General features: G+C 41.8%; 1 pseudogene across 1 annotated transcript; it reads left to right on the top strand.

Moving 5' to 3' along the window:
• The first annotated feature begins 330 nt into the window (after positions 1 to 330).
• Positions 331 to 2773, top strand: LOC110314812 (annotated as a pseudogene). The gene is made up of 2 exons (XR_002380188.1): positions 331 to 576; positions 1029 to 2773. The product of XR_002380188.1 is annotated as a protein C8orf37 homolog (transcript).
• The last annotated feature ends 13301 nt before the right edge of the window (positions 2774 to 16074 follow it).

Below are 16074 nucleotides of genomic sequence, written 5' to 3'. Positions count from 1 at the left end.
GTGAAACTGATTGCTTGGAGGTCACACAGCCACATTTCAGGGCTATCAAGAGGACTCAGTGAAGTAGCAATGACCATGAGAGCCCAGATGCTATGTCTCCTGTCTCTTACACAGTGGTACAGAGTGCAGAATTGATGAACTGTGGAGGTGACTTAGTGGGTAAAACACTTATTGCACATACATGAGGACCCAACTTCAGATTCTTAGAACTCATCCAAGAGTGTAACAGTAGGGTTGTGGGGAACCCACTCCCAGGTGCGCAGGTTTCTCGCGTTGAAGTGGAAACCACCAGCCAGCGAGGCTCCAGAGAGAAAGACGTGTCTGTTCAAGATGGCTAAGGAGCTGGACGAACTTCTGGATGAAGTTGAGACCAAGTTCTGCAGACTCTACGCCCTGAGGCTGGACCTTGGTGAGCAGCCCAAAGGCGGCAGCATCAGTGGCTCGCACAGTGACGACCAGAACAGAGCCCAGGAGAAAGAGACTCTCAGATCAACAGAAATGTTTTAAAAAGAAGATGATCTTGACAGTCTTATTAATGAAATATTCGAGGAGCTTAACTTTGACAAAAAAATCTTTTCAAAAATTTAAATCTAGCTCACAGCCAGCTATTGGATGGAACACAGGGTCCCCAATGGAGGAGCTAGAGAAAGTACCCAAGGAGCTGAAGGGGGCTGCAACCCTGTAGGTGGAACAACAATATGAACTAACCAGTCCCCCCTGATCTTGTGTCTCTAGCTGCATATGTAGCAGAAGATGGTCTAATCGGTCATCACTGGGAAGAGAGGTCCCTTGGTCTTGCAAACTTTATATGACCCAGCACAAGGGAAGGCCTGGGCCAAGTAGTGGGAGTGGGTGGGTAGGAGAGCGGGGGGGGGTATATAGGGAACTTTCGGGATAGCATTTGAAAGGTAAATAAAGAAAATAATAATAATAATAAAAATAAATTCCTTTACTATATAGAGAAAAAAATAAAAAGAAAAAATTGTTTTAGGGTTGAAAAAAAATAAATGTTACAATGTATTGTAAAAAAAAAATTTAAATCTAAATCTTCAAGTAACATATCTGTCAGAGCTCCCATACAAGGCATCCGTAAAAGTTGCAGTCCAGTATATCTCAGTGGAAGCGACATTCCATGTGGTGTTGGAACAAATACTTCACAGAGAGCATGTGACAGACTCCGTTGTGTAGCCTGTGATTTCTGGATAGTGAGCTACAATGATTATATGTGGGACAAGTCATGTGAGACTACCTGTTCTTCAGAAACAACATGCCAGAATTCCACAAACTCAAAACAAAATTGATGGAGAAGAAAGGAGCGTGGGTGTATGCCTGCCAGTGTAGCTGGAGAACTGTTGAAGAACCCACTGACCTGCAGACAGATCATCAGCTTCACTGGGTATGTGGTAAACACTGAGAGTGTGGACAGCTGCACCTGTGAGAACAAGTTCCAGGTATCAACTTGGGTACCAGTGCACAGCAGTATTGTGCCCGCTGGGAAAAGGCAACAAATGTTGTGAAACCACACATGTCTGAAGACCAAATGGACTGGAAAAGACATATGTACTGTGACACCTTGGCATTCTTCCTTTCGACATGGACATTTTGCTTAGTAGGTTAAAGTATCTGCGTTTGCCACCCTCTCTCCATTTAGGGGTTGAAATTGTGACATTTCGTGCAAATTTACAGCTTTTCCATAGCAACTGACATACTGACTGCTAATGCACTCTAAAATGTTCCTCATGTATCATTGTTGTTAAAGAATACTCACTGGCATGGCAAAGAGGTCATTGTATGAGTGTTCATGGCTCTTCCTATTCTGATCCATCATTGTCCGAGACTATAAGTTGAACATGACAAAAAAAGCAGATGACCCTTGGTTAACTGAGGGGTTGTCAAGAGTACAGGAACATTGTAACCCTGCCTTATATGTATCTCATCTTGCCTCACCAACTCAATTCAGTGTTATGAATAATAGTAATAGTAATAATGATGTTACCAGTTTTACCCTCCTTTGCTCATTGAAATATCAAAAGTTGTTTAGTTTTCTATTAGCAAGCATCAATTTATATATATGATTTTGATGCAACTAAAGTTACTAAAATCCTACAAATAAGTTATTGTTGAACTTTTCAAGTATACACCATAACTCTAAGTGAGCAGCATTAAGATGATTTTCAGACAGCCTGTGGACTTTCTAATAGTATCAGGTTGGCCCATTCTTTATTGAAGCATAGAGAACCAATGGGTAGCTGTTGGGCTCCCGTGATATCACTGAGATGGGAAGAACTGTATCATACATACTAACATGTTCAAGAAATGCACTGCCTCAGGTTTACCTACCAGTCCCATAGACATTTCAGGGCTTTTCTAGTCTGCTAGAATTCTATTTTGTGTGTCCCCTTCCTGTGTGTGTATTACTTAAGTGTGTGGCACTGGGCACTCTGCAAGGATGAACATTTTAGCCCAGATAATGATCTGCTTGCTTTTCAGTTAACTCCATTCTTGCCACCAAGCAAATCCTCTGATTGCTGGAAGCTCTTTCCTAGGCTAGGGTCTAGCTTGGCAATAGAGTGCTTGCATTGCATGTGCAAGACCCCAAACTTAGTCCCAGTAGTGCAAAAGAAAAAAGAAAGACTGAGGGGCAAGCTTTTCCCCACCATGACACATTTATGTACTTTAAAAACGTTAAATGCAGCAAAAGAAATCTCAGTGGCTGATGCTCAAACTCTTGTATTAAGATTATTTACAAATTTTATCTTTTAATAAACCAATTTACTCCTCAAAAAAAGTGTAACAGTAATCCCAGAATCTCCAGAATGGAGCCAGCTAGGCTAGGATACACAGCAATAAACAATTAGAAGCCCTATCTCAAACAAAATGGAAGACCTAAGGTTGTCCTCTGACCTCCACACCCCATGACATTATACACATACGCACTTACCTATACACATTCATGTACACACAGACACAGTATTTATAGAAGACTAGAATTGAGACAGACTGTACCTCCAACCTGCTACTGTGTTGATCTGGCAACTCCTCAAGGCTAGCAAAAAGGTTTCCTACGAAGGGATGCTCCACAGACTGTCAATGAACTATGTGGACCACTGGCCAGCAAGAGGTCATGTCTGGAACTGTAAATTGTTTCTGTGAAGGAGAGAGAAATCATACCTTGCAAACCTGTGTCTCATTGTCTGAAACCAGCCAAGCAGCTGACTTTCCACATCCTTCCCCTCATTGGCCTTCCTGCTAAGGGAACTTGGAGATATTTTCTAGGCTACAAGAAAGCTGGAGGGGATACTGGAAAATTAGGGGAGGCATACAGCCCTTGGGTGAGGGGAATGAGGGATTTGTGACTTCCAAGTATCAATTAGGCTATGAATGCATCTTCCAGAACCAACCTAGGATTTGTCTGGTATTTAAGGTGGCGTTCCTTTGAGGAGATAAATCAAGGAAATCTGAACAGAGGGATAGGCCTAGTAAGAAGAAGGCCAAGTTGCACCCCAGTGAGAGTCACTTAGCCTCCTCCTATACAAGCATAAGGGAGAGATACTGCCAGGCCCAGTTCTTCCTGATTTGTCATGACTGCAGGCAGTGAAGGAGGGAATACAGGTCAGCATAAACAAGATGTACTATCTTATTGACCACTATAATCCCTGGTGCCTCTCTGAAGGGAATCAGTTCAATCCAAGAACTAATCCACATATTAGCAGAGAGCCAACTCTGGAAAGTTGTTTTCTTACTGTAGTGTGTGTGTGTGTGTATGTGTGTGTGTGTGTGTGTGTGTGTGTGTGTACGCACGCGCGCTCACGTGCGTGTGCATATGCACATGTCACATCAATTTTGATCAATTGTGAACTCTAGAACTATAAAATAATAAAAATCCATTTATGGGGGAAACTATACAGGAATAGAAGGGAAGACAGGATGGTGTTAATCCCTCTGAATCAGTGTTCTAATCTTCAAAGTAGACTAAATCAAGTACCTGTGCTTCAGGAGCCTGTTGTAGGCACCTTCCTAGAAGTGGAAGGACACCAAGAGAAGAGAAATCCTTGCTGTAGCATGATTCTACTGATCAGTGTGGTTAACTTGGGGGCAGGAAGTAGTAGTTGTTAAATGTGTAGGTAGATGAACCAGTGTATTTGACTTTTCCCACTATCATTACAGCTTCCAACTTCCCCGTTCCTCCTTCCCAGCCACTTGTCAAGGTTCCAATGCCTGTTTAGGAAAATGTTAACCTTTCCTTGCAATTCCCTGGAGTGCTGAGAACTGTTTATGGGCTATATACAAGGATACACTTCTGGCTAGAGCTTTTTCATGACTTTGCAGGTTCCCAGGAAACTGAGTGGAAAGGTCTTTGAACTAACACTACTTTCTGTCTTTGCTTCAAGTTCAAATAGAGAAAGCACTGATTAAACATTTTGACTTCATGAGGCTGGAAGAATGTATCTGACATAACCTAGAATATTGGGAAGGAAACAGGGCACCATTTCCAGACGTCTCTGTCTTCTCCAGGAAATTCCCTCCTTAGAGTTAGATGTTTGTTACCCAAGACCACCTGTGCTAATATTGGACCACGCTGATGTGTTGCAAAGTCCCCTTCCCTCCACTCTTTCAAGCCTCCCTTCACCTCCCCTCTCCCCCAGATACACTCTCCTCTGTTTCCCTTCAGAAAAGAGCAGCCTTCCAAGAGATAAAGTCTGAGTTGAAATGGATTTCCATCAAACATTTGTTTACCAGTCTTGGTTTTATCCTCTCGCCCATGATAGCCACCATGAACCCCTTAGCATCTCCTCTCCAGAAGCATCATTCATTTTTCCCAGGTATTGATTTCTGTCTCCTTCACCACCCTGTCCTCCCTTCTATTCCCTTCTATTTTCCCCCATAAATGGGTTTTATTATTTTATAGTTCTAGAGTTCACACACACACACACACACACACACACACACTACAGTAAGAAGACAACTTTCTAGAGTTGGCTCTCTGCTTCTAATACGTGGGTCCTAGGATTGAACTGACTTCACAAGGCATGGCAGCTTGGTAGGCACAGAACCATTGTGTCAGATCTCTGTGATTGAACTCATAATATTTTTTGAGACTATAATTACATAATTTCCCCCCTTTTCCCCATTTCCTCCCTCCAATCTCTCCCAAAAAACCCTTGGATAACCAATTGACATGCTCTTCCCTAAGGAAGAGTATTTCTCCTGCTCTCCTCATTCCTTAGTTTCCTGTAGCTCTTTGTATATCATTGAGGTCTAATGGGCTTCCCTCATTTCACTTTAGCATTTCTATTGATGTCATCTTTGTTTAGGTCATAGTGTTGTTGGTGAGACGTCAATGGGTACAGCTTCTCATATTTCTAGGAAACCATCTCACAGAAACTCTGCGTTCCTATGACTCTTACAATCCTTCTTCCTATTCTGCAGTGATCCCTGTGGTGATTTGAAAATGCCTGACCCAGGGAGTGGCACTATTAGGAGGTGTGGCCTTGTTGGAGAAAGTATGTCACAGTAGGCTCAGCTTTGAGACCTTCTTCCTAGCTGCCTGAGGACATCTGCCCCTCACTTCCTTTAGATGAAGATGTAGAACTCTCAACTCCTTCTACTCCATGCCTGCCTAGAAGCTGCTATGCTCCCACCTTGATGATAATGGACTGAGTCTCTGAACCTGTAAACAGTCCCAATTGTTCTTTATAAGAGTTGCCTTGGTCATGATGTGTCTTCACAGCAATGTAAACCCTAACTAAGACAGATGTTAGTACCAGGGACTGAAGTATTGTGATAGGCCTGCCCATGCTTTTGTTTGGAAGAATGTGGATGAGGGGGCTTTGGATTTGGAATGCAGTTGAATCATTTAGGTGGGGCTTAATGGGTCATCCTAGTAAAAATATGAAAGTCCTTGTTGCTGAGGGTGAAGTGTGGGAGACTAGCTCTGGAGAAAAGACAAATTTTAATATATGGCCTAGAGACTGTTTCTGTGGTATTTTGGTGAAGAATGTAACTGCTTTTTGCCCTTTTCTGAAGAGTCTACCTGAAGCTAAGGTAAAGAGATTTATATTAATTGCATTGACAAAGAAATCTAAAAAAAAAAAAAAAAAGCCCATCAGAGACGTTGTTTTCTGTTTTAGTCTCATTAAAACATAGCTGCAAGCTTTGAAAGGAAAAGTTCAAAATGTATGGTTCTAAGAATAAAGGGGCACGAAGAAGAATGGAGCTGAATCCCGTGTTCAAAGAGATAAACAGATTAAGGAAGTGTTAAGCTCAGGGCAAAATTCCACCAAGCTAAGCGTATTGTTGCATTTGAACATGGAATATTTATATTGTGTTAGGCATTATCACCTGGTTATTGTTTTCATTTGGACTTAATCTGGAATGAACTACAATTCAGAAATGGAGGGTACACTTGTCATCTAGATCTTGAGGCTGGAAGGCACAGGCTTTTGATCTTAATCTTGAAGAATAGTGGCCATGAAATGCTTATAGCCAGGCATGCCAGTACACACCTTTAGTCCTAGGAAAAAGAGGCAAGCAGATCTCAGAGTTCAAGGCCAGCCTGAGACAGAGCAAGTTCTAGGTGAAGAAAAGCTAAAATACAGGTGTGATGATACATGCTTTTAATCCCAGGATTCAGGAGACAGAGCATGAAGATCCCTGAGTTCCAGGTCAGTCTGCAGAGCAAGGTCCAGGACAGCCAAGCTTAGGCAGGGAAAGAGTTGCAAAACAGAAAGGTGGTGATAATGTAATAGGTGAGAGGTACATGTTCTAGCTCCAGCAAACACCAAACAACAGAACTCAGCAGCTTTGGCCATGTGGCTCTGGCTTCAGGGTCAAGAATTGAAAGAACTACTGGACAATTGATGCTGGTTAGCTGGAGCTAAGAAATTAGCAGGGATTAAGAAGAGCCCAGCATCACTGAGGAGAAATCTGGGAAGTGTTTTCTCAGAGTACAAAGAAGCTGTGTTCCAGAGATAGCCAAGGTTGTACCTCGTGCTGCAGCTGTACTTGGTACTGTGTAAGAGTCACCCAGGTGGTACTGGTTTTGAAAGCATGAAGGGGTCAGGAAGAGCAGCTGAGGCCTTGCACTGTGAGAGTCCAGAGAAGGCCGTTGGTCAAGGTGCAGCCTCAGTTGCAGTTGTGACCTAGGACTGAAGGGGTCCTGCAAAGAAGTTGAGGCTTGACACTATGAAGAGAGCCTATGAGAGGCTGTTGGTGAAGCCTAGTTGCAGCAAAAGACACCAGTTTATTGGAGATGCCAGTACCATGGGATAATCACCAAAAACAGCAGCAGCAGTGGAATGGAGTCAACCAGAGTCTAAAGTGCTACAGAATGCAGAGCTGGAGAACTAATCCATTCCCTTTTGAGAAGCCCAGAAGATTGTGTGTGGATGCCAGACATTGGGAAAAGAAGCTGTGAAGTTGAAGTTGCCCTGGAGACCCCAAGATGTTAGAGATGCCAGAGCCATGGGATATCTGCCAACAAAAGCTTCTGAGAGGGAGTGGAACCAGCCTAGGAGAAAGCAGTTTCTTGCAGTTAATGAAGGTGAAAGGAGTGGAGATCTGAAGGTCACTTTGAAGTCAGCCATGGAGATGCAGAGTTGGGAGTTTGCTCAGCTGGGTTTTGGTCTTATTTAGTTCAGTATTTCCTCACCGTGACATTTTGGAATGGTAATGTATATCCTGTGATCTATAAGATATGTGTCTTAGTGTTTCCATTTCTATGAAGAGACACCGTGACCAAGGCAACTCTTAAAAAGGGATATTTAACTGGGGCTAGTCTATAGGTTCAGAGGTTCAGTCCAGTATCATCAAGGAAAGAGCATGGTAGCTTTGAGGCAGGCATAGTGTAGGAGATGTTGAGAGTTATACATCTTCATCCAAAGGAAACCAGAAGCCAACTGTCCTCAGGCAGCTAGGAGCAGGGTCTCAAAGCCCAACCCCACAGTGACACACTTCCTCAAACAAGATCACATCTCCTAATAATGCCACTCCCTGGGCCAAGCATATTAAAACCACCACAGTATGTGACCTGTTTTTGATTTTGACTTTATAGGGCACTGCAGTTAAGTTATTGATTCTCAGAAAAGACTTTGAACTTTGGGCTTTTAACATTGTTGAGATTGCTATAGACTATGGGGACTTAGAATGCACTTAGAGATTATGCCGATTTAGTTAAATAGTGACTGTAGGTTCTACTTCAAGATCTTTACTTCACCACACCAGACAGATCAGTCTGGGGAGGCACTTTCTGCCACCCTAGCCCCAGAATCTTGTTTTACTGCCTACCTTACTTACAAACACCCCTTGCTTCTAGCCTGGCAGGTCTTAGTAGAAATACTAGCAGCAGACTTCGACAGAGAAAATAAACTTAGTCCTTTCATAACCCTCCAGGTGGATACATAATTATGTTTGTTTTTTGATATAAGGAAGAGACCTTGAAGTAATGTAGCATTTCACCAGATTGATGGCTAATAAGCTGTGAGTAGAGCCAGGATTCCAATTTCAAAATCTATGGGTTTCACCATTGAAATATGCCTCTTATCAAAAAGTTCTGGGCTGCTCTTTTGTATTTTCTCTGCCTTCATTTTGTAGTACTAACTTGTTAAACTGGTTTCTCCTTTCTTTTGCATGGCAGTGGAGGGCTTCTCTCACACCTGACCTCTGGAATCCACTAAAAGGCCCCATAAATTTTAGTGTCCTTATATTTCAGATCCGTGTACCTCACTGGAATAGCTCAGTAAAGGCCCTGTGGGAGAGAGTGTAGACATAAAGGGAATTCTCTAGATCAGAAGTCCTTAATTTGGTTGGTCATGGAACCTTTATATATTTCCATTGAAATAATGGGACTTTTCCCTTTGAGAACTTGAACATATTTCTCTACTGCAGATCATCTCTGGGTCTTTCAGGCACTCCCGAAGCTTGCCTCAAGGAAGGAAAGCTATCATTTACAGAGCTCCTGTGGTCACCAGGGATCTTAGTCTCATTCATGGGAAAGTTCATGGGAAACAGGCATTCCACTTGGTGCCCATGACAGTTAACTTTGTCAACTTGGCACAACTTAAAATCACCTGGGAAATGAGTCTCAGTGAGAGATTGTTTAGATCATAATGGCCTGTGGAATGCCAGTGAGGGATTACTTGCTGCTGCCATATGTTAGCTACTCCCTGATGTGCAGCTTTTAGGCACAGAAACAAGGGTTGAGGCAAGCAGGAAAAAAAAGACATGAAGCGCTTACCGTGTTCTCTACTAGCTTTGTGATTTGGTCAGTGTTTTAGTTTCCTTTCATGATGTTGTTACAAAATGCCCTGGCAAAAGCAACTCAGGGTGAAAGGGGCTTACTTTAGTTCAGTTGCAGTTAACTGTCCATCACTGAAAGAAGTCAGGAAGCAGCTAGTCCAATACATCCAGAGTTAAGAGCAGAAAAAGAATGAATGCATGCATACTTCTTCAACTCAGCTAGATTCCTCCAGTCTTATACAGTTCAGGATTCCAGGGCTAGGTAACAATGTTGCCATCCACAGTTTGCTGGGTCTTCCCACTTCAGCCAATGCATAATCTTTCACAGGCATAGACCCATAAAGAAGAATCAGAAAAGTAACTTCCTCTGCAGGTCAGGACATTGTGGACCCTGAGGCTTAACTTCCTGTGATCCTGAATTATAGTAGCTGAGGAACTGGATGAAAGCAAATATGTTTTAGTAGAGGGGCCTGGATGCTGGGATGAAGTAGAAAATGACTAGAACAGAATTTTCTGAGGTGCTTGCAAGGTCACAGAGGGGGTTCTGAAGTTGGTGAAGAGCATGAGCCCCCACCATGAAGCATCACTGTATATCCTCCTACCTGATTCCCAATGAATAAGCACTGAGAAAGGGCATCTGTGCTGTCTTTCACAATCTTTGCCTTTAGGGTTTCTGAATTGAAGGTGACTAGGAGTCTGCTTCTTTATCAGTACAGAATCAATGGAAGCCAAGGAGCAAGGATAGTTTATTGGTAACTCTGGGAGAGGGATACCTCCTCTCATGAACATCTCTTCATGAACATCTAACTAGACAATCTCTGAGGGCTCATCCCTAGCTGTGATATCTTCAGACCTATGATCATCATCCCTGACAATATCAGTGACTTGGAATGGTCCTAACTGTCTTGAATCATCAAGAATTACACCTATGATCAAACAGCAGTTTTATCACCAATTTGAAACAACTTTCCTAAAGCTGTGTCAGGCAACTGATTAATTTAGTATATGATACCCTTCTCCATAGGGCCCAGGAGCTACACATCCTTGACATGAACTTGGCCCTGGGTACACATCCATAGAGAGTGGGTATAAATGAACACAATGAGGGCAGAGAGTGAAGGAGAGGCCATGTGGGTGCCATTATTACAAGCCACAATCAGGCCAGTAGACTGGGGTGAGAAACAGAATTGAAACAGTTCACCTGGAAAGACCGTTGAGTTGAAGAGAAATCATTTATTTATATGCCTTCAGGATAGCTGAGACAGTGTACAAATAATAACCCTTATTGGCTCCCTTTTATAGACAAGACAATGGAGGTCCAGTGAAGTTTTTACTTTAATGTCTAAGATCAAAGAAGAACTTAATAGCAGAAATAAAATTCAGAATCAGATGAAACTGACTTCCAACCATCCCTACTGCCTTTTGCTCACATCCATTGTGTCTGTATTACTTTGGCTTGTAATGAAATCAAGAAATCTCTTACTCAAGTTTAAGAGTTGCCAGCACCACTAATCTATGTACAATTTAAATCTGGTTCTGGTTTCCTGAGTACCATAAGCTTTTATTTTATGAAGGTAGGCATATATATGCACACAAATACATGCACACACATATTATACATATATGAGTACATGCATGTTCACTCAACTATTCACTACCATGTTTTCTATATCTTCTTTTTACCAAAAACACATGGTCATTAGTTGTACTTTGATCATAGTAGAGGCTTGGGATGAGTATGTCAATCCTCATCTAATTTATTTTCTATCTTCAGTGTTATCTGAGGACCCTCATTTCTTAAACAGATTATTAACTATCCCAATCCCAATATGCATTTGTTACAAGTCAGAGTTGGGAGAAATCTCTGGATGGCATAGTTGGGAAAGACTAGGATCCTAGTGCCCAGCCCCAGCTAGCACGACCTCATGGCTTGACTTGAGACAGAGCCTTCCTCTCTCTTGGATCTTGGACATAATTAAGAATCTATTGGTGCAGTGCCATCACAACTTTGTTCTTGCACATTGTGCTCTGGTACATTGGAGAATGAAAGAAGAACAATAATGTACTTTGTCTTAGAATGACACTGAGTTAAATGATTTCTGCCAATTAGTGTCAATTGTCAACTTGTCACACATGTGAGAAGAGAACCCCAGTTTAGAAATTGCCTCTACCAGAATGTCCTGTGGACATACCTTGGGGCATTTTTCTTGGTGTCTAGGTTGTCCAGCTTACTGTGAGTGGTTTTTGTCATCTCTGAGTATATGAGCCTTGCTGTGTAAGAAAAGTAGATAAGCAGGGGTATTGAGCAAGTAAGTAGCACTGCTTTTTGATCTCTGCTTCACTTGCTGCTTCTGGGTTTCTACTGTCCTGAATTCCCTATATGATAGGCTGTAACCAGCAAGCTGAAATAAATCCTTTCCTATCCAAGTTGCTTTTGGTCATGGTGTTTATCTCATCCAAAGAAAGTATATTAGAACAACCTTTAAAGGCTTTTCTATCCCCAGTGTTCCATGATTGGGTACTAGATGTATGATTTGTTTTGGTGTATTTGTACAGTACACATGTGCTAGCGTGTGCTGTGTCACCTTCTGTGAACTTCCAGACCAGGAGTGTTAACTCTCCATTCCCATAGTTACTATCCTGAAGTTTGCCCTTATATATAATATTTGCTGTAGTATTATTTATAATGTTTAATATAATATTTATTATGAAGTCACTGTGTACTTGGCTATTTTGTCTTCTCCATCTTGAATGACTTTTCCCAGAGCACAGGGATTCTGTTGATCTTACCCATCAACTTGTCCCTAGTGCCCAGCACAGTGGTTGGTTCACAGTAGAAGTAGAAGGAATATTTGTTGATTCAATGGCTGCATGGGTCATATTTGCCTCTGTGCTTGAGGAGTGTGGGCATTCTGTGTGAATGATGATCTGGAAAGTACTCTGAACCAGACAAACATAGATTTGGCTTCTGTCTGAATCTTGAGCTACCCTCTATATTGCCTAGTCCTTCAGTAAATGATTCTACTAGCTGTCAAGAGCATTAGGCACTGGCAGCAATAAGGAGAGTAAGGGAATTATGCTGCTAGTTACTTACACCTACTTTTATGAAACTTTGACTTCGTAATTGGTTTTTTTCTTCTGCAGTCTATATTAGCCATTATTAAAGCTATGGTCAAATTAAGGGTCCTTGTGGGGTATACAAAAGGGTTCCTAAGGAAGAGAAGAGCCCTCTGATATGATGCTATGCCATTTCCTTGATCTCAGCATGTTTTATAAACAGTTCCCAAGTCATTGTTCTGGACAGGTGTGGCCTTCCTGGCCTCAAAATGGTTTTGTTGGACTTGCAGATCGGTCCACTTGAGGAATGCAGGATAAAGATGATTCTATTCTGCAGAAGAGGAGCCTTGTAAAGGCGCTTGAGCGACTCCTCCAAGTCCCTTAAGCTGGTTGGTAGTGAGGTGAGGAGGTGGTATTTGAAGCACTACTCTAGGGCCCTCAGTAACATTTCAATTTTGTTGAGCACCTCATTCTGGACTTAAATATGAGGGTTGTCTGCTATCAGCCAGACAGCTGCAGGAATGTCACCTAAGAAGTCTTTAGAGCAGCATCCTCCACAGCAGCTCCCTCTGCAGTTACCGGCCATTCACATATCCTGTTTTATAATGTGCTTCTTAAGCTATTTTGCTATGTGTTCTTCTAGGGTGTTTGCATTTTTCTTATTGACCTACAGGAATCTTAATATTTCCTGAAATGCTTATGTTTTGCACACATGCTCTCCCCCTCCTTTCCTCCCTCCCACCTCTTCCTCCTGTTCTCTTTCTCTCTGTGTGTGTTGCTGTTGTTGCTGTTGAGGAGTATCAAACTCTGGGCCTTTTGTACACTAAACAAGTGTTCTACCACTAGTCTACAGTCCCAGTTGTCTTTGAAATTTTTAAGACAATCACTAAGTCCCCTACTCAGTTTATTCCAGGCATCCCTTGTACTTGTGAGCCTGCTTCTGTAGCCTCCTAAATAGCAGGGATCACAGGTCTATAATACTTCCAGACACAGCACTTGGTTTCTTTTCATGCATTGCAAATGTGTTTTCCAAAACTGTGAATTCAGTATGAATATTACTAATACTTTTTAAATTATTTGTTCTGTGAGTAGATTTGTACACACATACATATTAAATTCTATATTTGTATATATATATATATATATATATATATATATATATATAATGAATTATATCCATGGACAATTATCACACTCAGCCATAACCACAGAAGGCCCTTTCCCATGAACTGCAATGAAATTAGAGTCTTACAACAACACAAGGTGCTGAGAATAAGTGATGGTTGAATGCTTGGTCCCAAACAAGACATCTTATCATCCTTTTCATATCTCAAAGACTATTGTGGAAGAGAGGCAGTTTGAATAGAATAGGGGATGGGATAGGGGGTTTTCAGAGGGGAAACCAGGAAAGGGGATGACATTAAGTCTTGGAAAGATCAGGAATTCAAGGCCCATACCTAAACATAATAAAAGCAATCTACNGAAAACCAGTAGCAAACATCAAATTGAATGGAGAGAAGCTGGAAGCAATCCCATTAAAATCAGGGACTAGGCAAGGCTACCCACTTTCTCCCTACCTATTCAATATAGTACTTGAAGTCCTAGCCAGAACAATTCGACAACAAAAGTAGGTCAAGGGGATCCAAATTGGAAAGAGACAAGTCAAAATATCACTATTTGCAGATGATATAATAGTGTACATAACTGACCCTAAAAATTCTACCAGAGAACTCCTAAACCTGATAAACAGCTTCAGTGAAGTATCTGCATATAAAATTAACTCAAACAAATCAGTGGCCTTTCTCTACACAAAGGATAAACAGGATGAGAAAGAAATTAGGGAAACATCACCCTTCACAATAGTCACAAATAATATAAAATATCTTGGTGTGACTCTAACTAAGGAAGTGAAAGATCTGTATGATAAGAACTACAAGTCTCTGAAGAAAGAAATCAAAGATGATCTCAGAAGATGGAAAGATCTCCCATGCTCATGGATTGGCCGGATCAACATTGTGAAAATGGCTATCTTGCTGAAAGCAATCTACAGATTCAATGCAATCCCTATCAAAATTCCAACTCAATTCTTCACTGAGTTAGAAAGGGAAATTTGAAAATTCATCTGGAATAACAAAAAACCTAGGATAGCAAAAAATCTTCTCAATGATAAAAGAATCTCTGGGGAAATCACTATGCCTGACCCAAAACTGTACTACAGAGCAATTGTGATAAAACCTGCATGGTACTGGTACAGCAACAGACAGGTAGACCAATGGAATAGAATTGAAGACCCAGAAATGAACCCACATACCTATGGTCACTTGATTTTTGACAAGGGAGCTAAAACCATCCAGTGGAATAAAGACAGCATTTTCGACAAATGGTGCTGGCACAACTGGCGGCTATCATGTAGAAGAATGAGAATTGATCCATTCTTATCTCGTACTAAGCTCAAGTCTAAGTGGATCAAGGAACTCCACATAAAACCAAAGACACTGAAACTTATAGAGGAAAAAGTGGGGAAAAGCCTCAAAGATATGGGAACAGGGGAAAAATTCCTGAATAGAACAGCAAGGCTTGTGCTGTAAGATCAAGAATTTACAAATGGGTCCTCATAAAATTGCAAAGCTTCTGTAAGGCAAAGGACACTGTCGATAAGACAAAAAGGCCACCAACAGATTGGGAAAGGATCTTTACCAATCCTAAATCAGATAGGAGACTAAAATCCAATATATATATAAAACTCAACAAGATGTACTCCAGAAAACCAAATAACCCCATTAAAAAAATGGGGCACAGAACTAAACAAAGAATTCACAAATAGGGAATATTGAATGGCTGAGAAGCACCTCGAAAAATGTTCAACATCCTTAATCATCAGGGAAATGCAAATCAAAACAACCCTGAGATTTGACCTCACACCAGTCAGAATGGCTAAGATCAAAAACTCAGGTAACAGCAGATGCTGGACAGGATGTGGAGAAAGAGGAACACTCCTCCATTGTTGGTGGGATTGCAAGCATGTACAACCACAATGGAAATCAGTCTGGCGGTTCCTCAGAAAATTGGACATAGTACTGCCAGAGGATCCTGCAATACCTCTCCTGGGCATATATCCAGAAGATGTTCCTACTGGTAATAAGAACACATGCTCCACTTTTGTTGCTTCCCCCAGCCTTGAAGCAGGCTGATTCAGACCTTGTTGCCACTAAGCACAGACCGCAGGCAGCTACACTCAGGTGGCACCCAACATGGGGCCTGAACACGGAGGGACAAGACTGAGGGAACACTGTCTTATGTGGAGCTCCACAAGAAGGGAAGAACAAGAAGATCAGGCACAGTGAGCAACAGGTATTCATGCTAGCGCTGGCTTTAAACTTCATCTTTTTTAAAATTGTTGCTGTAGGTGCAATAGGGGCTAAGTTGGGACAGTGTTGACCTGGCACTGATTCCACTTAGGGGTTGAGAAGGCCATGGTTTATTAATAATGCTCCACAGAGCCATGTTTGTACAAAATAAACACAAACAAGCTGCATATATACTCCTTGACGCATAAGAATATTTCTGGAAAAATCTGAGCACCCAAGCCAGACGCGGCTGCCAGCCACCATAATTCCTAGGCAAGACTATGGAACATAAATATATTTTGTGTTTCAGTCCAGCTGATTTTTGTTATATATTTAGGGGGGATTTGTTGCCTCCTCCAGCCTTGAAGCAGGCTGATTCAGACCTTGTTGCCACTAAGCATGGGACCACCTGGGGTGGAACCTTCTGACTTAT

This window comes from Mus pahari, unplaced genomic scaffold (assembly GCF_900095145.1).
Source record: "Mus pahari unplaced genomic scaffold, PAHARI_EIJ_v1.1 scaffold_4634_1, whole genome shotgun sequence".
Lineage (NCBI taxonomy): Eukaryota > Metazoa > Chordata > Mammalia > Rodentia > Muridae > Mus > Mus pahari.
Note: the sequence above shows the minus strand (reverse complement) of the source record. Positions and strands in the feature narration are given on the sequence as shown.